Source organism: Trachemys scripta, chromosome 1 (genome assembly GCF_013100865.1).
Source record: "Trachemys scripta elegans isolate TJP31775 chromosome 1, CAS_Tse_1.0, whole genome shotgun sequence".
Taxonomy (NCBI): domain Eukaryota; kingdom Metazoa; phylum Chordata; order Testudines; family Emydidae; genus Trachemys; species Trachemys scripta.
In genome coordinates, this window is record NC_048298.1 from 80,395,784 (window position 1) to 80,420,168 (window position 24,385).

The 24,385-nt window shown below is 46.2% G+C and overlaps 1 protein-coding gene across 1 annotated transcript in view; it reads right to left on the minus strand.

The window, feature by feature from the left end:
* TMCC3 (transmembrane and coiled-coil domain family 3) overlaps positions 1 to 15,222 on the minus strand; it is a 227,791-nt gene extending 212,569 nt beyond the window's left edge. Inside the window, exon 1 of the mRNA XM_034772880.1 lies at positions 14,360 to 15,222. The gene's annotated coding sequence lies outside the window, so the exon portion shown is untranslated. The remainder of the gene's footprint in view (positions 1 to 14,359) is intronic.
* Between the last annotated feature and the right edge of the window lie 9,163 nt (positions 15,223 to 24,385).

Genomic DNA, 24,385 nt, shown 5'->3' on the forward strand with positions numbered 1-24,385 from the left:
TGCATCAGTGCCAGGCTCCATCCCCCAGGACAAGTCAGCCCTGCCCCTGGAATGTGAAGTTCCATGAGCCAGGGACTCAGTGATGCCTGCCTCTCCTCAGCCTGATGGAAGGAGTTGCTAGCAATTCAGCAGGGTGAATACAGAGCCTCCCATGCCCCAGCACTGGGGAGGCCAGAGTAGGGGAAGCACATCTGCAAGCACCACAGGGTATCCCCACAAGAGCCTGTTGGCCATTCCCATGCCCCCTTGCCCTGCCTAGGAAGGTTGGGTGCTGTCAGGAGACCCAGGCCAGGGGGTAAGCTGGACAGCACTGCATGTCACTTGTGCCCTGAGCTGGGTGAGCACACAAGCTCCTTCGTGGTCCCAGATGGAGAGATAGGCTAGGCACATATCTGGCTCAGACCTGGGCCCTTAAGCCAGAGAGCCCCGTGGCCATACCCTTTACCACTGATGCAGTCATGTTGATGGGTACCCAAGACGGGTCTTTGGCGCCTCTGTGCCCATTCCATGGCCAGGGCAGAGCCTAGCACCCATGTGGCAAGACTTGGGGGCAAAGGGCCCTAGCAGGCCCATCCCAGCACTACTGGTTCAGTCTCTCCCCGAAACCTCAAGAGTCCCTGCAAGTCACAGATGTAACCATTTAGTGCTGGCCCACCTGCCCCCACACACACCCCAACCCCAACTCACTCAGTGGTTACTCAGGTGCAGGGCGTGAGGTCCCTGCCATCCCTGGGGAGAGCACAGAGAATTCCCCTGCAGGACACTGGGGTAGGGGGGGTCCTTCCAGCCCCCATTGGGAGAGAAAGGGGGAACATGGAGTCCCAGGGAGAGGGGGCCCTGACAGCCCATCCCAGGGGGTAGGCACTGGATCTCACCTTGGGCTGGTGCAGCCACTTCTTGATGGCCTCAGGCAGCATGGTGAGGGGCTGGCCAGTCTGCTGCACCCAGCCTCAGCCCCCTTGAATTCCGTTGCCAGCACCTGCTCTCCTATAGTGGTCTGGTACCACCAGTGAATAGGATGAGGGTGGTGACTTCCTGGGCAGGGGCATCCTACTGCTGAGCCAGTAGGACCCCAATCTTCCCCTCTAACCCCTACCTTCCCCCTTCCTGCAGGCTGAGAGTTCAAAGATGGGCCAGGCCTGGGGCCTTTCCTCTTTAGGGGGCACCAGCTCCAATCTGGCCCCATGGCCCCACATAACTCAGTGCCCCTGGGCTGGAGAGAGGAAAGAAAGGAACTCTGAGATTAGAGAGACCAGCAGGGTCAAAGAGGAAGCCCAGAGGAGGGCTGACCCTGGGATGCTCTCTAGAGTAGAGAAGTCTGGCAGAAGGTCAGGAGGGAGACAAAGCAGAGACTGGGCGCAGAGTGGTGAGCCCTGATAAAAGGCAGGATCCAGATTTCCAGAGAGAGCCCTGGGAGGCATTCAGTGTAGGAACAGAGCCAGGGAACAGGCACAAAAGGACAAACCTGAGGATGACAGCAGTTGGCTTAAGATTTTGGTTTAGGATTTATTGGGGGATTGTAGAGGAAAGCCTTGCAAGTGCTGGCCTGAGAGAAGGGTGAATCTAGAGAGGCTGTGGGGCAGAAGGCCTGAGGAAGGCTATGAGAGGAGGTAGTCCAGAGAGGCAGCAATAAGATGTTGGCTGCTGCTTATAGGATCCTCAGGCTGGAACCTAGATTCCTCCCCAGCCACCTGAGAAGGACATACAGATAATGGGAAACCCTGAGAGAAGAATAGGAGGACCACAGGACTCAGTTGTAGAGTCAAAGTCCTTTTTTGTCAGGACATTGGGACTTCAGTTCTGCTGGGCTTCATTACCCTGGAAGGGATGGACTTAAAGTGTGTCCTGCTGTATCCAGGTGATACTATCACAAGGCAAGTGTCAGTCGGCAGGGAGGACTAGAAAGAAGACACAGCCTGCTATGCCACACTGCACAGCCATTACAGGGAGCGTATGGGTTAACCACTCCATGGGTATGTCATTCACATGCTCAAGTTACTTCAGTCAAGTTAGCCTAGCTCGAGTGAGAATGGCCACACTGCAAAACACCACTCTGGTCTTGGGCGCTGCCCCGCAGCAGTGGTCCAGGAGCAGCAGCAGCCCCCAAGGCCATCCCCACCTGGAGGAGCAGCAGCAGTGGTGAAACCCTGGGCTGCACCCTGCCCAGAGCGGCAGGGCCACACACTGTCCCCCACCCCCAGAAGCAGCAGCATCCACTGGAGCACTGTCCCCCCTCAGCAGGTAAGATTTAGTTAGGGGTATTTTTAGTAAAAGCCATGGACAGGTCACTAGCCATGACTTTTTGGTTATTGCCTGTGACCTCTCCGTGACTTTTACTAAAAAAATACCTATGACTAAATCATCGCCTTACTCATACCCCATGATTCTTTGCAATGCAGTAACCTGAGCCACTCTATAAGTTCTCTCCCAGTGAATTGTGAGAACTTATCTATCCCTTCTGGGAACACAGGGAAAATTATAATAAGGGATTGGAGGCTAAGCAGCACTCATGTGATGTGAGCTTGTATCCACACTACAGAGTGGTCACGTTAGCAGCACTCAGGTTTTGGACAACTCAGGTGACCTCACCATTTTGAGTTAAAAGCACAACCACAGTCAAGTTAAGAGTTTGTGTGTGACTAGACTTGAGTTAGGGGCAACACTGGAGTCAACTTTGCAGTGGACAAAAGTCCTAGTTTGTCTGGACAGATAGTAGTAGGTAAACTGGCACTAAAACACTGGTTATAGTAGAACCTGGCTGAGAAGTTCCCTTTCTGTGACAAAGCAGCTGAGCAAAATAAACTAACCCCCCACCCCCTTGCACAGCAAGCAGGAGGCTCCCGGGAGCAGCTCCCAAGCAGAGGGCAGGAGCAGCACATGGCAGTGGGGGGACAGACAGCTGAACTGCAGGCAATCGATAGCATGCTGGGTGGCTGCCACACAGGGAACTTAGGGGAGTGGGGAGCTGAGGGAGGGCTGCCGGTCCACCCTGGTTCCAAGCCCCCCCACCAGCTAGCTCCAATGGGCTGCTCTTTCTGCAAGCAGTGGACAAAGCAGGCATCTGCCAAACATTATAAGGGAGCATTGCACAACTTTAAATGGGCATGTTAGCTAATTGATCAGCAATGAAACAACATTAACAGGGACGACTTTAAGTGAGGAGTTACTGTAGTATCCTCATTTCACAGATGAGGAACTGAGGCACAGAGAGGCTAAGTGATTTACCCAAGGTCTGACAGAAGTCTGTGGTGGAGCAGGGAATTGAACCCATAAAAAAGGATCGTAGTTGGTGTGGATATATTTAGGATGTCTCATATAAGCCAGTTTACCCAGTTTCCAGCTCAAGGCTATCATACACGTAGCAGTAACTGTCCAGCATGAACAATCTCGGTTTATAATGTAGAGCACACTGACTTGCTTTTCTATTCTCACTACAGGTTTTTGATAGCACCCATCACCACTGCTCTTGAGCTAGTGCTTTATCCCCCTAGCCCTCCTCACTCGGCAGCCACTGCTTCCTTCAAATCTTGGGAGATTTTTGCCCCGCACACATTTACGCAATGCACAACCTTGGCAGAGGGAACAAAGGAAAAGTGCTGCACAGAGCACATGACCCGTTACCAGTGGCTGGAGCTGTGGAGAAAAAGAATGGCAGGACAGATGGGAAAGCTGGGCCCCTAATAAATTAGAGGCGGGGGGAGAGAGAAGAGGGAATCCTTTTGTCCTAGCAGAATTAGAGGCAGAGAATATTCAATATATATTGGCAACACTAGTACTTTGCATTGCAGGGGATCTATGAAAAGAGGTAATTTAAAACTTCAGGTTGATTTCAATGGACCTTCTTTACCTTAATACCTTCATAACCTAGAAAGATGCCTTAAATGGGTATTTTCCCTGAGCACAGAATGGACATTATGAAGATGCCTACAGAAGCCTCAGTGATGGGCATAGTGTTAGGAACTTTGGGCTTGTTTCTTACAAAGTTATATTGCCTGTATGTTAGTCCTATTAAATCTAATGCTTAACTATGCTCCTGCATGGTCATGGACTGGATTGGAAATACACGTTTAGGTCTTCTGAGAGGACCAAGAAGAGGGGCTTTTGATTAAAGTCTCGCTCTTACCTGATCAGAGAGTTCCCCCTCCAGTGTTCTAATGATGCTGACACACTACTGGATAATTCCACAAACATCTACGTGAGAATGACAAAATAGCACCTCTCCTCTAACACAGGTGCACCAGCAGCCACTCCCAGTTTCCCATGTAGTGGAAGTGAAAGTGCAGCTCTACACAACAGGCTCTGAAGAAAAGCCACTGCAAGCACTAATCAACCTCACTAGTTTTAAGATGGAGCTTGATAACTTTATGAACAGCATTACATGACAGAGTTGTTCGTGACAGCAGGGGACTGTACTCAATGACCCAGGAGATCTCTTCTAATCCTACACATCCCTGGTTTATTTTAAAAATAGATTTCCCCCCATTGCAGCCATGTGTGTGTGTATTCATTCTGATATATAACACAGCACCCCTCTGCTATATGTATCTAGCTGCCTATATGTACCTCATTGCTGCATCTAATTGACTCAAATTAAGAAAACAGTATCTCCCCACAAATAAACTGTTCTTGCTCTCTCCCCATTTTTCACCTGCAGGAGCAACTGTTAATATTTAAAGTAGTCAGGACAGAGACTAGGTAGCAAAGGCTAAGAATTAAATGATAATAAACACAGAAGTAGCAACCTTGATCTCATGCCTTTTAAACATTTTCATTCAGTCCAGCTTGGATCTTAAACAGGATTTCCCCCACCCCCTCACCTCCCAAATATTCATTTCTTGTCAATCTCTTTTCTAAGAATGGATTTAATCTATACCAGTCATCAGCTGGTGACATCTTGTCAGGATGGATCGCTGTAACAGAATTTACTATGTGAACAGGTTTTTCTATTCTCAGATGAAAACAAAATGAGAGCGAGACACACACACACACACACACACAAAATGCCAAACAGGGAGGCAGTGGCCAATGAGAGTTTAAATCCAAAATGCAGGTTGGTGTTCTGGGGACTGAATGCCTCAGCTAAACAAACTGGCCTATAATTAGCTGAATTTACCTTAATTCAGACAGGTAGGTCATCCAGTGAAAGAAGCTGGGGGAAAGTTCAAAGAAGTGAGAACAGTGAGAACCAAGAATTTGGTTTTTCTGTGGCTGCCTGGAAAACCCAGTTTCTCCCTTCCTTTCTGTTAATTCCATCTAGCATCACTCACCGGGTGACCTGACTATTAGTGAGAACACTGACCAATTTGTTTGGCTGGTGCGGCGGGGGCAGCACTCTCTCCATTTCAATATTTTTTTCTTGGTATGTTTATCGGGGAGGGCTCGAATCTACAGGAACTGGGGCAGACATAGGCGAGGATAGAATGTAAAGAATCAGATCTTCAACTGGTGTATCTCCTTGAAATCAGTGGAGCTATATCTATTTAGGCCAGCTGAGAAATTGATCCACAGTTTCACACTTTTTAGATATCGGGGAGGGGGGGCGAGAAAGGGAGGGGTCAGTGTGTGTGATATACAAATGTGTGTTGTACACAAAAACAACATAAGAAATCCTTGTGAAATGCTTACTACATCAGTTTTAAATACGGCCAGTCTTCAGGCATATAGGAAAGGATTGTGGCTACTGCCTCATTCCTAGGTGTGGTTTGGAAATATTGTGCCTATATAATATTTCAAAGGTCACTAGTGATTTTGGGTGCCCGAGTTGGAACATCTTAAAGGAGCCTGATTTTCAGAAATACAGGGCACATCCACCCTCTGAAAATCAGGCTCCTTTAAAAAAAAAAAAAGACACACCACAGGAATACTTGTGGCACCTTAGAGACTAACAAATTTATTTGAGCATAAGCTTTCATGGGCTACAGCCCACTTCTTCGGATGCATAGAATGGAACTTACAGCAAGAAGATATTCATACATACAGAGAACATGAAAAGGTGGAAGTATGCATACCAACTGTAAGAGGCCAATCAATTGAGATGAGCTTTCAGCAGGAGGAAAAAAACCACCTTTTGAAGTGATAATCAAGATGGCCCATAGAAGGTTGAGGATACTTAACAGAGAAAGTAGATTAAATTAGTGTAATGACCCAACCATTCCCAGTCTCTGTTCAAGCCTAAGTTAATGGTATCTAATTTGCATATTAATTCAAGTTCAGCGGTCACTCTTTGGAGTCTGTTTTTGAAGCTTTTTTGTTGCTAAATTGCCACCTTCAAGTCTGTCACGGAGTGGTTAGAGAGATTGAAGTGTTCTCCCACTGGTTTTTGAAGGTTATGATTCCTGATGTCAGATTTGTGTCCATTTATTCTTTTGCATAGAGACTGTCCGGTTTGGCTAATGTATATGTATCCTGCTGATGATCGCTCATCTCAATTGAGCTTATGCTCAGATAAATTTGTTAGTCTCTAAGGTGCCACAAGTACTCCTGTTCTTTTTGCGGATACAGACTAACACGGCTGCTACTCTGAAACAGGCTCCTTTAAAGTGTCTTAAGTTCGGAACACAGACGATGAGGTACTCAAAATTACTAATCACTTCCAAAAACGAAGACAATCCTTCCTCTACCTCAAAACTTTTGGAAAGGTGGTGGTAGGGCTTTTCCTCATTCTTCCTTCCCAGATTACACACATCAATGGCTTCCAAAATTGAAAGTATCTGCAGTATATCAGAAATCACAGTGGTTTGTTACTGTCAAAAATATCCAGATTTACCTGGATCCACATCATCTAGAATCTAGCATTGCTTGCCTCATCACTTTTACACCCTGATCCCTATTTTTCATTGTTGACAAGACCCTGTCCTACACAAGAGCCTCTCAGTTAAAAAAAAAAAAAAAAAAACAGGTGCCAAGCATTTAATTATGTTGCAGTTTGACTGTAGGCCTGGCTGGTGGGTTAGAAATAACAGACAGAAAAAGACTAAAATAATAAGTGGTTTGTAAGAGAAAGTGTTGAAATAATAAGGAAGTGAAAGTCCCTTAGTGATTTCTGGCAATCATAATAAATAGAATAATAAAAAAAAAAGTGTACCTAGAAGTAATTATTATTAAAAACAATCACTTTGTAGCATCTAGGGTGAAAAAAGAATAGCTAACAGATTTGTCAAAAACAAAATCATGCCAAACCAATATAATTTTCTTCCTTGACCGAGTTACTGGGGGGGGGGGGGGGGGTGGAGGGGTCAAAATGGTGGGGGGGGGGGGAAGCAGTGTACATGATTCACTTTGATTTTAGTAAGGCTTTTGATACAGTCCCACATGGCATTCTCATAAGCAAACTAAGGAAATATGGTATACATGAAAATACTATAAGGTGGGTAGACCAGTGGTTTAAAAAAAAAAAAAAAAAACACACACCACTGTACTCAAGAGTAGTTATCAATGATTCACTGTCAGACAAAGTGTATCTCGTGGGATCCTGCAGGGATCTGTCTTGGGTTCAGTACTATTCAGTATTTTCATTAACTACTTGAATAATTGAGTGGGGAGTATGCTTATAAAGTTTGTGGATTACACTACACTGGGAAGGCTTGCTAGCACTTCGGAGGACAGGATTAGAATTCAAATCAGCCTTGATAAACTGGAGAACTGGTCAGAAATCAACAAGAAGAAATTCAAAAAAGACAAGAAAAAAAAAATGCACAAATACAAAAAGGGGAATAACTGACTAGGCAGTGGCACTGCTGAAAAAGGAGGATTATAGTGGATCACAAATTGAATGAGTCAACAATGTGATACAGTTGCAAAACAAGGCCAATATAATTAAATCAAAATGCAAAAAATTATGCTTCAGTTCTGGCAAATAGACTGAAAAAATATTTATCTAGATACATTAACAGAGACCAGACAGCATTTGTACTAAACAAGCAGCTAGCTACTGGACAATTTTCAAAGTCTTAGACCTGATCTTCTTTACAGACTCTACCATTAAGCCCCCACCTAATTTATCACTAGATGCAGAAAAAGCTTTTGACAGAGTAAACTAGCAGGTCTTAAAAAACACTCTAGATACATTTGGCTTAGGCCCTAAATTTCAAAACTGCATTTCTGTCTTGTATTCCAACCCATATGCTGCTACTATAAAAGTAAATGGATATCGGTCAGAAAATTTCCCCCCCTTCTTAAAGGCACATACTAAGGATGCCCTTTATCTTCTCTTATTTTTGCTACGGTAACAGAGTAATTTGCCCAGTTGATCAGGAATAATCCTAGCAAATAGAATTACAATAGCAAACAGAGAACACAAATTAGTGTTATGTGCAGACGATGCCATAGTATGTGTTATGAATCCAGCTCACAGACTACTAGAACTGCAAGAGGTCATCTTAAAATTTGGCAAAGTATCTGGATCTAAAATAAGTTATGACAATCACAACTCCTGGATATAGGTGTGGGCTCTGATCTACAGAAAGATATATAAAGAGCAAATGCAAATAGAACAACTGCAAAGATACCAAGATATATATTAGTTATACTCCTTTGATTAAGAAAAAATCTTAACATCTGAAAAATGGTCAAAATATACAATTTCATAGTTAGGCAAAATTGCAGCAGTTAAAATGAATCTCTTATCCCAAATTAGCTTCCTTTTCCAAACGCTTCAAGTTTTAGTCCCAGGAAGTTTCTTAGATCAATAGCAATCCATGAAATTAATTTGGGGAAATTTAGAAACCCAGAGTTAAGCAATCTGCTTTATTCAAAGGCCATGGTAAAAGGGAGACTTTACCACACATTAAGCACTAATATCAAGCTAGTCAGATCAGAAAGTTAAGTTACTGTATAACACCAAACCCTAGTAAACAGTGGATAGAGACAGAACAAGTTCACTGCTGTGCAAACAAACTCTACATGATCCCCGGATAAAGAAATCCCATAGGATAAAATGAATATAACCACCCTTTTATGAAAGCAACAGTAGAAACTTGGTATAGTTTATTTAGAAAACTAAACCCATACCCAATCACCTCTAACAGCCATAGTAGATAATATAGAATTTAAACCCAAAGCCTGGGAAGTTTTGACATTTGGGACCTCACAGGTATATCAAAATTCAGCCTACTATTTAGAGACAATATATTTAGATCACTTGATGAAATACGACTTGCAACAAAAACCACCAAAATTTCAGTATATCAATACCTACAATTTAGACATTTTTCACCCACTCCCACAAAACGGCAAACATAAAATTGACGGAATTTGAAAAACTACTCACTACATCCATAAAACAAGATGGCTTACTGTCCATTCTATAAGTAACATTTAGAGATTGCTTCGTAAAGGACAAAACTATGTTCATGAAATGAGGGAAAGTTGACAGACACCAACTGAAGTGTGGGAGAACATATGGCACAATGGTCCCCACACTTGAACACATTAATAGAATTTTAATGTAGTTTTCTTTTATCAGTGGTACCCAACTCCCCTTAAAATTAACTTATAGTACAGGGATAGGCAAATGCTGGAGAGAATGTAATGAAATGGGATGAGTTCTCCATAAATGGTGGATGTGCTGAAAAATTAAGACCTTTTGGAAAGCTGTTGGAGACTCCATAAGCTGACACCCTTTTATCTCCGTCAGATAATGTATTTTTATTAAGTTACCCTGAAAACTATGCATTTTATAAAAGCCATAAAAATTGATCATTCGTTTCCTAGCTCCTGCTAGACTTACTATAGAGCAAGGTGGTGGAAAAGGAGTGACTTCCCTAAATCTGTTAATTTGCATCAAAGAGCATGGGAAATTCTGGTACTAGAAAAATTAAATCTTCAAGTCAGAGTCTTACATGGTAGAAGGAAAAAAGATAACTACTTCAAAAGAGTTCCACCAGACTTCTCAGTTTGCTGGAAGAGAGTCATCACCCACCACCAAACCTAATAGTTTGAGAACTTTCTTTGAATACCAAGGAATGCAGAAACTCCTTCAACAGCAATTAAAATTAAACTTAAAGTCAACCTACTAAAATAGGGAAAGAGAGATGGGATGGGATTTAAAAAAAAAAAAAAAAAAAAAAAAAAAAAGAGAAATCTTAATATTGTGTAGAGTCTTGACAGGACAACTAAAACACATTATGCATCTAAATGTAAGAAAAGCAGAATTTTGGATCTAAGCACAAGACAATGAAAGACTGACTATCAGCTGACAAGGCAGAAGAGGGAGACTAAGAAGAAAAGCTGCAACCACAATGTGAGATCAATATCACAAACAAACAAAGAAAGCGACTGGTAACAGGGAGACTTCCATAGGCCAATTTATATACTAAGTTTATCTCTATTAAAATTGTAAAAACAAGTTTTACAAGAAGTTCTGTTCTAAGACCAGATCTGTTAATAAATACAATAAAAATAAAATACACCAAAAATCCCAGCCTAAAGCCAGGAGAGAAAGCCAATGAAACCACCTAAGCTCTAAATGCAAGCCCTCCTCTAACACCACACACTAGAACCAAATTTATTAAAAAGAACATCTGTTGAAGAACAGCTGCATGAAAAGCATTTCATTATTAACTTTGTCACTCTCTAGAACATCGGCATTTTTATCATTTTAGGACTAGATTCTCAGCCCACACTAACTCCCTGATTATGCCACTCCCATAGCTGCCCGTCATAGTGAAACCCTGCAAGGTGGCATAAAACTAGTCACAACCTTAGAGATAATTCTGGGGCAGTCTGGCAGAGAGAGGGGCGGCGACTGGAGTATATTATAGAATAGGATGGTCCTGCAAAAGTATCTGAGCACAGCCTTTGGACCCCCAAATGGGCAATCCCAGAATCAGGGATGTAGAAAAGGGACTCAGACACCTTTCACCCATAACTCCCCCCCAGTGCTGCATGCAGTTCACTTTGCCAAACCCAGGATCTGGACTTTGATATTCACAATTTAAAGTTAAGGGCCTAAACTTGCATTTCTTTCTTAGGAAAAAGGGAGGGGGGGGGGAAGGAAAGGAGAAATTCAACAAATGAATTAATTGCTCCACATTAATCACATTGACAGGCTAGAATTAGTCAGCTTTCTTTTAGAGCTCTCTTGCCCAATCTGTCCATGAGCCACACTTTAATGATACAAAATGCACCCTGGAGGGATTTGTAAAATAGGTTACTACTGGCACATTTCAGGATTCTGTAAGAGTGGAGGGTGCCTTTTCAGAATGAAGGACGTGAAGCAGAATGTGCCAACTGCCCTAAGCTAGGAAAGTAAAAATAAACAATGAAAATAGATAGCCAAAGCAAAACAAACAAGATGATTGAGGCTATGCACTGCCAGACTGAGCGCAACCATCAAACTCCAGCCTAGCACAGAGAGAAGTGCTAGAGAAGACACCAGGATACCTTCACCATCACTGCACAGCAGGCAGAGAAAAGGTTTAATGACTGACCATCCTGAATTCAGCTGCTGTTAGGTGCTGTAGTTATCCAAAGCTTAAATGCATAACATTGACGGAGGCCTAAATGCATAGCATAGCGTGTGACACCACCACAAAATGAGGAAACAAGAAAGAGTAGATCATGAAACCCAAATGGATCGGATTCATTCCTTTACCAATGCTTTTTGCACTGTCAGCTTCCTAATGTAACCAATTTTCAGTACTTACGGGAACTCCAGCTTGGGACAGCCCAGAGTTAAACTTGCATTGATACGGAGGGACAACTGAGAAAAATAAGTTCAGAGCTGTAAGGGCCTGATCCAAAGTTCCCTATTATCAAATCACCAGACTCCATTGACTTTAATAGTCTTTGGATCAGGCCCAAAAGAGAGGACAGACATGCAGCAGCAGCAAATTGCAGTTTACACCTGCACATTATTCTTCTATACCTCTCTCCTCCTCCACGAACAGTAAAATGCCTTGTGTGCACATTGAAGTAAATGGCAGTAGCTGGCAAGCATTTTTGCACAGCATGAGCAATGGAGACCTGTCCAATTTCCTGAAATCTCTTCACACATGAGCTACTACAACAATGAAATAATCTGTGGCTGTGCAACAAACAACAGACACATGCAGAAAGGCCCCGCACCAACATTCCCTGCAGATGGCTGCTTTCCCAAGACCTTATCTTCTGCTGCCCAGCAATTCACTCACAGGAGCAGCTGTCACCAACTCCAATCACACCACACCAAGCCCTGGACCAGCTGAATTTGCCTCCCATTTATAGTAAGATTTTTAGCCAGCTGTTGGGCCAGGAGGTAGAGCCCTTTTCACATTCTCAAGCTTCCTAAATGCCATAAACAATAGCATGTGCTGCCAAGCTGACTCAGACCCTGCAAAAGTAACATCAGTTTCAGTACCTGCAGTCATGGCAACTAAATTCTAAAAGGATCTAATTGGAAGAGGCTTCAGCTGTGAGTGGGAAAGTTTCACTATCATCAGACTTGGGGGTTTACTATGGTTTTAGTGACCCTCAACACTTTCATCTCGGACAATGTGAATCTCCTAGTTTAAGTAGAGAACTAGATCTATATTAGTATCAAGTTCTCTGAGGATTTTGGAGAGTTCACATTAAGCAAACCTCTGGCTATGTCTACACTGCATAGTTAACACAGGTGACTGGCACCCAGGTCTGAGCACCCAATTTAACCTAGCCTGGGTATGAGTGTCCCCACAAAGTCCTACCCACATTACTGGGTCTTCACTGTTTCTATAGGCACCATGGGGCATATTCCATGGTTCTTCTTGCAAAGATGCTCTAGGAATCTCTCTCAGGTCAGTTGGGTCAATTGCAGGAGAACAAGTCTGTCCTTGCAGGGAAATTGTCAGTGCTTAAAGTAGGGATGGGGATGCAAAGGGGTCACAGGCCTGGCCAAATACATAAATACAAAATCAAGCTGGTCTCAGCAGGGCACCCTTTAAGGACCCTCTTAACAGAGCTGCTACTCCCAGATGACGATAGAACACACACACACACACATATGGGAAGGCACTGGAGGACTATCAGCACTTGAGTGATTCAGCTTGGGCCCTCATTGCAGAGTTGGTAGGTTACTAACCTGAGTTAAGGCAGAACCAGGCTCTCACCCACACCTCCAGCCAGGAAAGCTCCTCTAGTGCTTAATGCATCTCCCAACCCAGGTCAGATGTTTGTTTGGATAGCAGGGGAGAGTTTAAGGCTAAAACTAGGATTAACTGTGCAGTGTAGAGAAACTGCCCCAGTTCACCTGATTAGCACGGTAGCATTAGCACTGCAGGTTAACCCATTGCTTTTTGTTCCCCTCCCCCTTTCCTTACCAGGTGCATTTCACATAGCACAACTCATTTGCTGTTCCAGAGGGAAGTGACACATCGTAAGACCGGGGCTGCTATGAAAACAATGTGCTTTGCTAATGCTCAGGCTTAGGGCCGGCTTTAGGAAGTGCGGGGCCAAATTCGAACATTTTGGCGGGGCCCCAGCAGGGATGACTAACAAGACAAAAAAAGTAAAAAAAAGTCTTTCATGTCTTCTATGTATTATTTACTTTCCATAACTATATAAATAATAAAATGATATATTATGTACATTGCATACATATTATATTAAGTCATATGTTTATCAGTTATTAATGAGCTCCGTTTCACATGTGTGGGTCCCCGCCACTCCCTGGGGGTGTGCTTGGGTGACCAGATGTCCCAATTTTATAGGGACAGTCCCGATTTTGGGGTCTTTTTCTTATACGATCCTATTACCCCCCAACCCCGTCCCAATTTTTCACACTTGCTGTCTGGTCACCCTAGTGGTGTGCACATGTGTGGGTCCCAGCTCCTCCCTGCCCCCCTCATTGAAGCAGGTGTGCAGGGTTACTGCCCTGAGAACTGCTGGAGGCAGGGGCTGACTGGAGACAAGGCAAGGGGTGCAGGGCTGGCTGAAGACAGGGGTGTGTGGAGTGGGCTGGCTGGCTTCAGACAGGGCAGCAGGGGGGTGTGGCAGGGGTTGGCAGGGCTGGAGACAGGAGTGTGGGACTGGCTGGCTGCAGGCAGGGCAGGGGGTCAGGGCAGGGGGTGCAGGGCTGGCTGGCTGCGGGCAGGGCAGAGGATGCAGCAGAGGCTGGCTGCGGGCAGGGCAGAGGGTGGCTGGAGCCCCGGCCCTTTAAATAGCCCCCGAGCCCCCTGCTTCATCCCAGGACTCTGGGGGCTATTTAAAGGTCCCGGGGATCCCCTGCTTCTACTGCCCCGGACCTTTAAATAACCAACAGAGCCCTGGGGAAGCGGCGGGGCTCCCCCAGACTCTTTAAATTGCCCCCGGGGAAGCCGTACCAGGGCTTGGGCACAGGGCTCGATTCAGGGGAATTGGTTGAATTGGCCTAAAGCCAGCCCTGCTCAGGCTCTGTCCTGCTCACCTTCTCTCGCTCCGCAGACAGGCACAGTCGCTAGCCTCCGAGGTTGACTGCGGTCACAGTGCTCCAGCAGACACGGGAAACAGCTCGCACAGACTGATCCGCCCTGACAGCCCAAGCCAGCCCAGCAACGGTTCCAGCTGGCTGGGCGCAGCGCTGCGGCCTCAGCTAAGGCGATGAGCGCTGTACCGAGAAGGGAGCCCTAAAAACACCGCCTGCAGCCGCTGGCCACGCTCCGCTCCCGGCCCCCGTTAAAGCAGCCAACGGGGCGGCCCCGCTCGGGCTGGTCGCGTGCCCTGCGCTGGGCAGCCCGGGGGATGCAGAGCGGAGAAGAGGCGCTGGGCTCCTGCCCAAAGGCGAAGGGACGAGGCGCCCCCCTCTTAAAGGGGTCTCTGCCCCCAGCCCCACCTGAGCAGGCGGCGGGGCACCCGCGCTTTAGCGCGCTCCGGAAGCCTGTGCCCGTGCCCACGCGTAGGCTGCCTATGGGGAACCAGCGCCGGCAATCCCCGGGTCTGGCCCGCCGCATCCCCCCACCAGCGGGTCTCGTTATCCTGCCCAGAGCCGGACCCTCCAGGGCTTCGGCAAAACTTCTACGGCGCAGAAACTTCAGCGAGTGCGAAGTAGCCGGGGAAGCTCCTCTTTGCAATACATAAAATGCGCAGCTCGGCAAGCGGGAGCCAGCCCCGGGGGCACTAGTCCGGACACACGCGGTGCACTAGCTCCTGCCGGCGCTTTGGGATCCGCACGGAACTGAGGTTAAACTGCATCCCGCGGAGCCCCGTCCCCGCCCCGCTCCTTCACTCCGGAGTTAGTTGCGTGTACAAGCGACACCTCCCCCCGCACCCCCATTAAACAGGGCGGCCGAGCCGAGACGCTGACACCTGGGAGGCCGACTCCGGCACAGGCTCAAACTGGGCTCCTGGAGCCCCCGAGCGGCCAGACGCGCACAGGGCAGCCAGGAGGCCGCTCCGCGCAAAGCCCCGCGTGCTGGCGGGGGGCGAGCAGCGCCGCTCGCAGCCGGGCGCGGGACCGCTCCCGCTTCTCCTTCCCCAAGGCCCGGAGACCCCCCGCCACACACACACCCCTGCCCCAGGCTGCCTGCAGCCGGCGCGCGCCTTCCCGGGGAAACTCGGCGTGCAAAGAAGGACTCGGCGCAAAGGATCCCGGTGAGCACGTTTCACGGGGGCAGAGCGCACACATCTCCCGCAGCTACCCCCTCCCCAGCACCAACACCCGTGATGCCGGTGTCGTGTCAGTCTGAGCTGGGCAGAAGCTGCCTGCTGGGGTCCCTGTAGTCAGCCGGTGCCCGGTCAGCCAGGCACCTCTGCAGGCGGGCAGCTGTGGGGCCGGGGATCTCCCTACCCTGCAGCGATCTGCTGAGCCAGGGGCAGGGCACTCCTACCTTTCGCAGCATGCTGGGCAGCCTGGGCCGAGCTCCTTGCACAGGTGATGTGCTCCGCTGTCCGCTCACTCCCTGGCCAGGCAGCAGCAGCACATTTCTTGCAGGGGGATCTTGCAAGCGCACATTGACTCCCCAGGCACCGGAGTCTCTAGTGGCGCCCCCGGAGCCCGCTCCGCTCGCACATGCGTGTGGCACCCCAGTGTAGGTGCCCAAGCAAACAGGGCGCCGTTATTTGCAATCAACACTGACTCACAGCTCTAAGACCCTGGGCCAGCCTGACATCCTACAGCAGCAAGCGAGCAGCGGAGAGCGAGCCACCACGCAACCGCCGGGCTCCTCCAAGCACAGGGCCGGGGGGACCCAGGGACATGGAGCTGCAGGTCCGCGATTTTGCTCCGCAGATCGCCAGCCCCGTGCGGAGACGTCGCCCGTTCTCCCGCAGCAGGGGTGGCCCCGGTGGTGAAGCGGGGAGGCGGCGGCAGCTGCAGCTCAGACGCTTGTGGAAAGCTGAGAGTCTAGCGGGAAGGAGGCTGCAGGGTCCCGTTCTTTGTAGGGCGGCGCTCAGTTTCCCCCTCACCCAGATCACACCTAAGACTGTAGCTACCACCAAGACCCTATGTAGTCAGCTATCTGATTATCAGCCAGCCACCTGAGACCTGCCTCGGCCACGCCCGGCAGGGGTCAGCTTGGATTTGGATGGAGAGAACTGCTGGCGCCTTAGGGGCTATTGGGGCAGGTAGAACAGTTGGAGCCATAGGGGAGAAGGGGGTGGAGTGAGCACCAGCTGGAGCCGGGGGGGGGGGGGACAGCGAGGAGAAGAACTAGGGTCAAGAATGGGTTAGCTAAGAAAAAAGCCAGCCAGCTAGGGGAAGGGTCATCATGGATGGATGGGAGCTGCCTGCTTGTGCTTCCTCTTGTAAAGTGCTGCTGGCAGCAGGCCCACCGGTGAGGGGCTTCATCTCTTATTTCATACAGGGCCCTAAAAGTCATAGGGCCAGCCCTACTGGAAAGAATGTGGGATCAGATCATGGAACCATAGGGTTAAAAGGGACTGCAAAGGTCATCCAGTCTAAGCCCCTGCAAAATACAGCTCAACGAGGCTCTCATTTACACCAGCTGAGGATTTGGCCTAAAGAGTCTGAGGGTACATCTGCACTACCGGGGGGAGTCGATTTAAGATACGCAAATTCAGCTACGTGAATAGCGTAGCTGAATTCGACGTATCGCAGCCGACTTACCCCGTTGTGAGGACGGCGGCAAAATCGACTTCTGCAGCTTTCTGTCGGTGGCGCTTACTACCACCTCCGCTGGTGGAGTAAGAGCGCCGATTCGGGGATCGATTGTTGCGTCCCAACGGGACGCGATAAATCGATCCCCGAGAGGTCAATTTCTACCCGCCGATTCAGGCGGGTAGTATAGACCTAGCCTTACCTGTTCCAGCAAAATGTTTAGGCCTGGTTTAAGCATGTACCTAGCTCCGAGCAGAGGAGTTGTCCCTCTGAAGTCAAGCACCCTGCTAAAGGCAACTTCCTAGGCTTAAAGCCAGGCACCTGCTTAAATACCTTCTTGAGTCAAGACCATAGAAACTAAACCTGTGCACTCCTTTGCCCAGCTTGTCCCTGCTGACAAGAAGCACGGAAAGGTTTTCACATTTCACCATCAGCTAGAGACAAATCACTTTTATTATGTACATAGTTATGTGGGGTCAGGAAGGAATATTCCTCCAGATCAGGTTGGCAGTAGCCTTTCTCTGTAGCGTAGGTTGCAGGTCACTTGTCAAGGTTATCAGGATATAGCTCACTTAATGAATTCCCTGCCATTGCAGGAGCCTCAGGCACTGGTGCCGCTCAGTCCCTCCTGTTCTCTGCCTCTGGCACATAGTAGTCTAGTTTCCTGGGGGCTGTAATACTTTGGCCTAATTTCAAGCATTGGGTGGTGGTGGCCTGTGATATACAGGTCAGACTAAATGATCTGTTGGTCCCTTCTGACCTTAAACTCTACATTTCTGTAACAGTTTAATAAAACAAATGGCACCTAATACAACTTGAAAATATTTCAGTGAACAGTTCACATCTTTTACTATCAATAATGCTTTTGTCTGAGTTAAAAGTTCTCATGTTAAATTAGTAATTAATCTGGAAGTTTAGAAAGATATTCAGCCTTAATTAAAAAATAAATTCAAATGATAATTAAAGGTTGTGGCTCTTGCCCTCCAGTGCATGGCTATGAATCATTGCTTATTTTGTCTAATCAGCGCTTACCCATCATGTGCATACAAATGCCCAGTTACTGATGGTGGAAGATAGAATTTAACAAATTGTGTCAGTGCATTGGAAGGGCAGAAGCAAGCATTTTAGACTGCTGTCAAACACTTTGTAACAATGCATTGTATCATCACAGTCCCGCATGATGCGTGTCTCATCCTGTGATATAGTAAGCTATAAAGTTTCCCATGTGTAGAAAGGAAGAAAAATGTTTTGTAGTTTAAGTAATACAAATGTTGAATTAGTTTAAAAATAAAAATACTTGTTTTTGTAGCTCATGTAAAGTGCACGTCTTTTAGCAATCCTGGAAAGGCCTGGAAAGAATATGGCTTAATTAGAAAAAAATGTATTTGAAAGGTAACTGATAAGATAGAAGAGCAGCCCCAATTATCAGGATGGTTAATAATAAAGGAGGTATGTGCATGTTGAAAGAGTAGTGACCCCAATTCTGGTTTTTAGCTAAAGTTATCAATTGGCAATTACTCCAGCTGTTTATTACAAGGTATAAAAGGGTAAGTGCTTGAAGGGTTCATTTCTAATACCTACCTGACCAAGTTGGAGCTGACCAACCTGGGGCTAAACATGCCTGGGTTTAGCCCTTTCATGAGTATCTTGATCAAATACTTATGAATGTCTGTTACTGTTTGAATGTAGTAATTGCTTATTATTTAGCCTTGTAGACATGTTTAGAGAAGTTGTATAAATAATATTCAGCCTTTGGATTTAATAAAGGAATTTATAGTTAAATTAGTGTCTGGCAGTATCCTCCATAATAATAATTTCAGCATCATGTATTACAGCAGAATTTCACTAATTCATATGAATACACAGGAGACCTATTGCAAATTAATGAATTCTGCAAATTTGCGGTCTAGCAAAACACACAACAAAAGTCAGGGCAAATCATTATAAAATGTATTTTATTCATTTATTTGACAAGAGCAGTTTTGTTTAAGTGACTGATAATACCAGTGAACTAGTAAATGCTCTGCAATGTATTTTATAGAGCAAATGAAGTCTTCACAGTAGGAAACATTACAGCACTCTTCTATTAAATGTTTGCTGAAAAGAGGGAAGAGGACATTATTTTTTGAGTGAGGATGATAAGTTGTGTGTACTGAGCCAGACTCTGATATTTATGTTGAATGAAACTTTACTGCATAATATAAGTATTAAATAATGGTCCTCTTTCATTTTCTCAGATTAACAAAACTCCTTTTAAACATTGATTAATTAGACTAGTCAGTCTACTTTAAGGCTCATTGTTCATAATCTATTAGACCTCTTTGATGATGGTTCTCACAGACTACTATGTAATACTGTAACACAGACACCATGTTTAGGTGATAGATGATCAGTCAAATCCTCTGGGCTTCTCTTCTCATGCTGACCCAGACTTGTCTCATTACATTTTAGGTTGTTAATACTATTTTGCTCTCGTTGGGTCTGGTCAAGACTGGCCTCTGAGGTGTTTGCTTCTTGGCTCCTCTGCATTATGGGATGCTGATGGCTGGCTCCTCATGAATCATCTGCTGCAACCTATCAGTTTATGTATTAATCCTCTTTGGTTCAGGACACTTTTCCTCCCATCTGAGATGTTTGATTGCTTTCTGTAAACTATTAAAGTAAAGGACTCCACGCTTTTGTCAAAATCTCACTATGTTAAAGATATGTGATGTTTTCACATGCACTGAAGTGGACTTTGGAGCACAAGTCCCAGTGAAATTCAATAGGCTTGTGCTCCAAAGTTACTTAGGTGCTTTCAAAAATACCACCTGTTATAGTTCATATGACCATTCACTGACCTGTCAGCAATAGTGTTGTTAGACTACATATGCACCTCTCCTGGAATATGCTGACATTACTAGTTCTGACATGAGTTCTCACACACACTTTCCCTTCTGCTGCACATTCTGTCACTTAGGGGCTTGCCTCCCTTTTACAGATGGTTTCTTAGATAAGCCTAATTCAATTAACACTTTTGTAAAAGAATTAGAAGGAATGAATAGAATAATTAGGAGGAATGAAAACAGCTGCAGTGGCTGTGGGTCGCAGACCTTTGGGCATCTGTTGTTTCTACAGAAATGCTCATTAAAACACACGTGCCTTCTCTATCATGCCCTTAGCATCAGTTGGGCTCTAAAGAGGATTTTTAAAAAAAGACTAAGAACTAAGTACTTACTCCTTACTTCAGGAACGGGTGGATGAAGGTAGAATGTGGGTGTCATGGGTGGAGAGGGCCAATAGTGAAAGGTGGCAAGCAACACCACAGCTCGTTGGTTGGCCAGAGCTGAGCTTTGACTAGCTCAGATGCCTCACTTGGGGCAGATCCTCAGCTAATGGAAATGGTCATAGTTCCATTGTATGGAGTAACGACAATTTTCACCAGCTGGGACTCTCTCCCCTGGCCTTTATCTGTGATACTCTGTATCTTGAAGTAGCACCCTGGAACCCCCATATTCACCACCACAGAGAGCAGCATGAAATACACAGCTTGTTGTTCTGAGTGAGATTTCCACTTCATACACTGGCGTAAAGATTTTAAGTGTGGTGGCTCAGAACAGTCAAATAGAAGGTTACAAGTTTATTTTCTGTTTGCTTATTTCGGGAAAGGGAGGTAGGAACAGAAAAGGCAGAAAGATGGGTGAGAGTGATTCAGTTGCAAAGTTAGAGCTGTACAGACTGCAGGTGGAAGAAAAAGAGAAAGAATATCAGCAAATCTTGGAGCTAAAGCAGCTGGAGATTGAGGCTCACCTATGAGACTTAAAGGAGAAGGAAGTAGAGACCGTCAGAGAAGCAGCAGCACATCAGCATGCCCTAGAACTGAAAACCAAGGAGCCTGAGGAAAGAGAGAGAAGACAAAAACACCAAATGGACTTACTAGAAAAGCAGAACCAACGTGTGTGATTCCTGAAGACACAAATATCCCCACTGTGGTTCCAAAGTTAACTGGTAAAGCTCTGAATATATTAAATGAAACCCCAGTTCAGGATGCTTTAGATTATTCTAAATCCAAATAAACAGTTTTAAAACAATTTCAAATTACCCCTGAAACACAGAGGGTGAAATTTAGGCATCTTAAGATAAATGCTGGTATGACTAATGGGGAATATGTCAACAGGATGAAAGATCTGATAGGAAAATGGGTGAGGGGGAAAGGGGTTGCAAGCTTTGAAGAAATGTTTGACCTTGTTGATCAGGAGCATTTCCTAAGCATGTGTAAAGATGACGTTAAACAGTGTCTATGGGACAAAAAGGTGAAAACTATGGCTGAGATGGCATCTCTAGCTGATGACTTTGAGCAGACCCAGGCATCCACTGAGAGTAAACCACAGAAAGAGGGGTTTAAACCTGGTAGGAAGCAGGGTCACCATTTTACCTGTGGGGAAAAAGGAGGGTCACTAGGAAGCTGGGCACTCACTTCCCCAAAACCATTCCTCTAATCCCCAACCTCCTGTGAAAAGAGAAGAGTCCAAAAGGTGCTATCACTGTAATTCTACTGATCACCTGAAGAATAAATCCCCTGTGCTGAGAGGAAGCAGGCAACCAATAGCCCATGTTACTTCTGCTGTCCTCAACACAGAAACCTAACAGGTGCCTGGCACTTATAGTGGTTTTGTGGGATTAGCCTCTGCAGAACGAGACATGAAGCGCATTAAGATTGTCAGGATTAATGGCAAGACACAGATGCAGAAATTTCTGTGGTTAAGCAGAGCGTAATTCAAGAAGGTGACATGTTGCCAGGACAAAGGGCAGAGCTTTTGTTAGTATGAGGTGTCAGGATTCTTGTGCTTTTGGCCAAAATGCACATAATATACTTCCTAAACTATCAGTTTCTAACAGTGGGAGTAGTGAACCATATTCCTGTTGACATGCTTCTTGGAAATAATTTTTTCTGTGTGGCTCAGGCTTTTAAGGTGTTTGCCCACAGCAAGAAGGAATATAATGCTGGGACCCCTAAGGAAAAGGGTAGTCCCAGGAACTGCTGAAGAAAAGGGAGAAAGACTCTTTGATTCCTCTGCAGCAGGGTGAAACAGCATGCTTCCAGGTGTGGAGGAGATTGAGACCAGCAACTGAAGGCAACATCTCCTCAGGAAGGGAAGGTGGTTGAGTGCCTATCACTGAGAGAACTGTCCAGGTTGTTAGCTGCCACCATTTGCAGCTGAACAAGGCATTGATCCCACTCTAGAGAGCATAGAGAGATGTGTCTTAAAGGGGGGGGCCCAGAGAAGGAAACTGGGGAAGGAATAGTGGGAGCATATGGATGTCTCCTCACTGGTCACTTGGGAGAGGAATCCAAGGTCAGAGTGGGTGATTCAGTACCTGTGCATCCAGGCATGCAGCCTGGAACACAGGTGCAGAGAGGTAACTGTGTAACTGACCTCCTGCAGGGGATCAGTCATACAGCTGAGTTTTCAGAAATAGAGAACAAAGTGACAGAGGGTACCCCACTCCAGGTCCCAGGTCTCCAGGACACACTGGTCCTGACATGCTTGTGAAAAGTAACTGTGTACAGGGCCGGCTTTAGGCCGATTCGGCTGAATTGGGCCCCGCGCCACAGCTCTCCACCCCGCCCCCAGCTCACTTCCCCCTCCTCCTCTCCCCTGCATGCTCCGCCCCCTGCTCCTCCCCCGCCCCTGCTTCCCACAAATCAGAGGTTCGCAGAAAGTCAGAAAAGAAGCAGGGGCGGGCAGGCAGCACCTGGTAAGCTGAGTCAGGGGTGTGGGAGGGGGATGTGAGAAGCGCTCCGGGGAGGCGCGGCCCAGTCCGTCCCCGGCCAAGCACCTCTGGCCCCACCAGCTCCGGCCCCACCAGCTCCATCAGCATCATTTACTTCCCAGCCCTTCTCCATTCTGTCATTCCCACCTTTCCCAATCTTCAGCCAGTCAACCATTCTGACTTTGGTGTGGAGCTTGGCTATCTCCTTTCCTCCCTCCTGGGGGGAGGGATAGCTCAGTGGTTTGAGCATTGGCCTGCTAAACCCAGGGTTGTGAGTTCAATCCTTGAGGGGGCCACTTAGGGATCTGGGACAAAATCAGTACTTGGTCCTGCTAGTGAAGGCAGGGGGCTGGACTCAATGACCTTTCAAGGTCCCTTCCAGTTCTAGGAGATATTTTATCTCCTCTTGTTACCATATGTCAGTGCTATGCTTTCTATCCTTTCCTCTGCTGTCATGCTATGCTATCTGCCCCTACAATCTGCCAGCTTTAGCTTTGCCATTACACTAATTATCTCCCCCGAAAGAGATTTCTCTCTCTGGTGTGAGTGACTTTTCTTTACCTTAGACTCCCTCCAAAATCTGCTGTTTCCTCTTCTCCTCAGGACCTTGCAAACTTTAAAAAAAGAGAACTTTCTTCCCCTCCATCTCCCTCATGCCACTTTACACCCCTCCATTTCCTTGCCTTTAATACATAATATTACTTTGCCTTTATGCAGAGACAGTGGCAGAGCCACAAATGGAACACAGGTCTCTCAGCTCCCTTACAGAGTGGGCCATGATGCTTCCTTTTGCCTTGGTCTCTCCTGTGGTTCCTTTTCTCTCTGGCTTCAAGCACTCTCTTGTATTGAAAAAGGTTTCTCCTGATCCCACCAGCCTCTGGAACTATCCTATGACTGTCCTACTCCTCCTCCTCCTCCTCCCCTTTACCTCCAAGGCCCTAGACCATGCTGTCTATTCAGGTAGATTTCCTCTCCCCGCCAACTGTCTTCTCAGTCCCTTCTGAACTGGTTTCCACACCCCTCCACTCCACTAAGTTACCCTGAAAAGCTCACTACTTTTCCTAGCTAACCCTAAAGGGTGAACTCACATTAAAGTGACATTAAAATATCAGTCATTTCTAAATTAAATTTTTTGCATCTGATCAAACAAGTAACAGGCAGTCCACCAGGCTGTTTCCTCATATCCATTATACAGAGAGTACTCAAGCGAAACTATATAATTTGCATGGTATTAACAGGTTCAGGTTTCAGCATATACAGTAAAAGACTTTTTTTAATTGTATCTCTTTCATGCAAAGTGCTACAAGGAAGGCATACATTCATAAAAGGACCCAGCTCCACAATCCTTTCAAGTACAACATTATAAGCCACAATCAAAACACTTGAAACCAGTCTTTTTCCTGCAAGTCTCAATACAAAAATGTTGCTATGGGAACAAAGACCTCTGTCCACCCAATCAAATCAACCCAGAATTAAACAAAGATGACAATATCACTAATATCTACACTGCATCGATACCAAAGAGAAAACAACCAGATTCACAACAGAATGGTGGAAAACACAAATACCCTCTCACCAGAAAAATAAAAGGCCTTTGTCAGATCATCATTGTTTCTATAGCACTGTAAATTTACACAGTGTTTT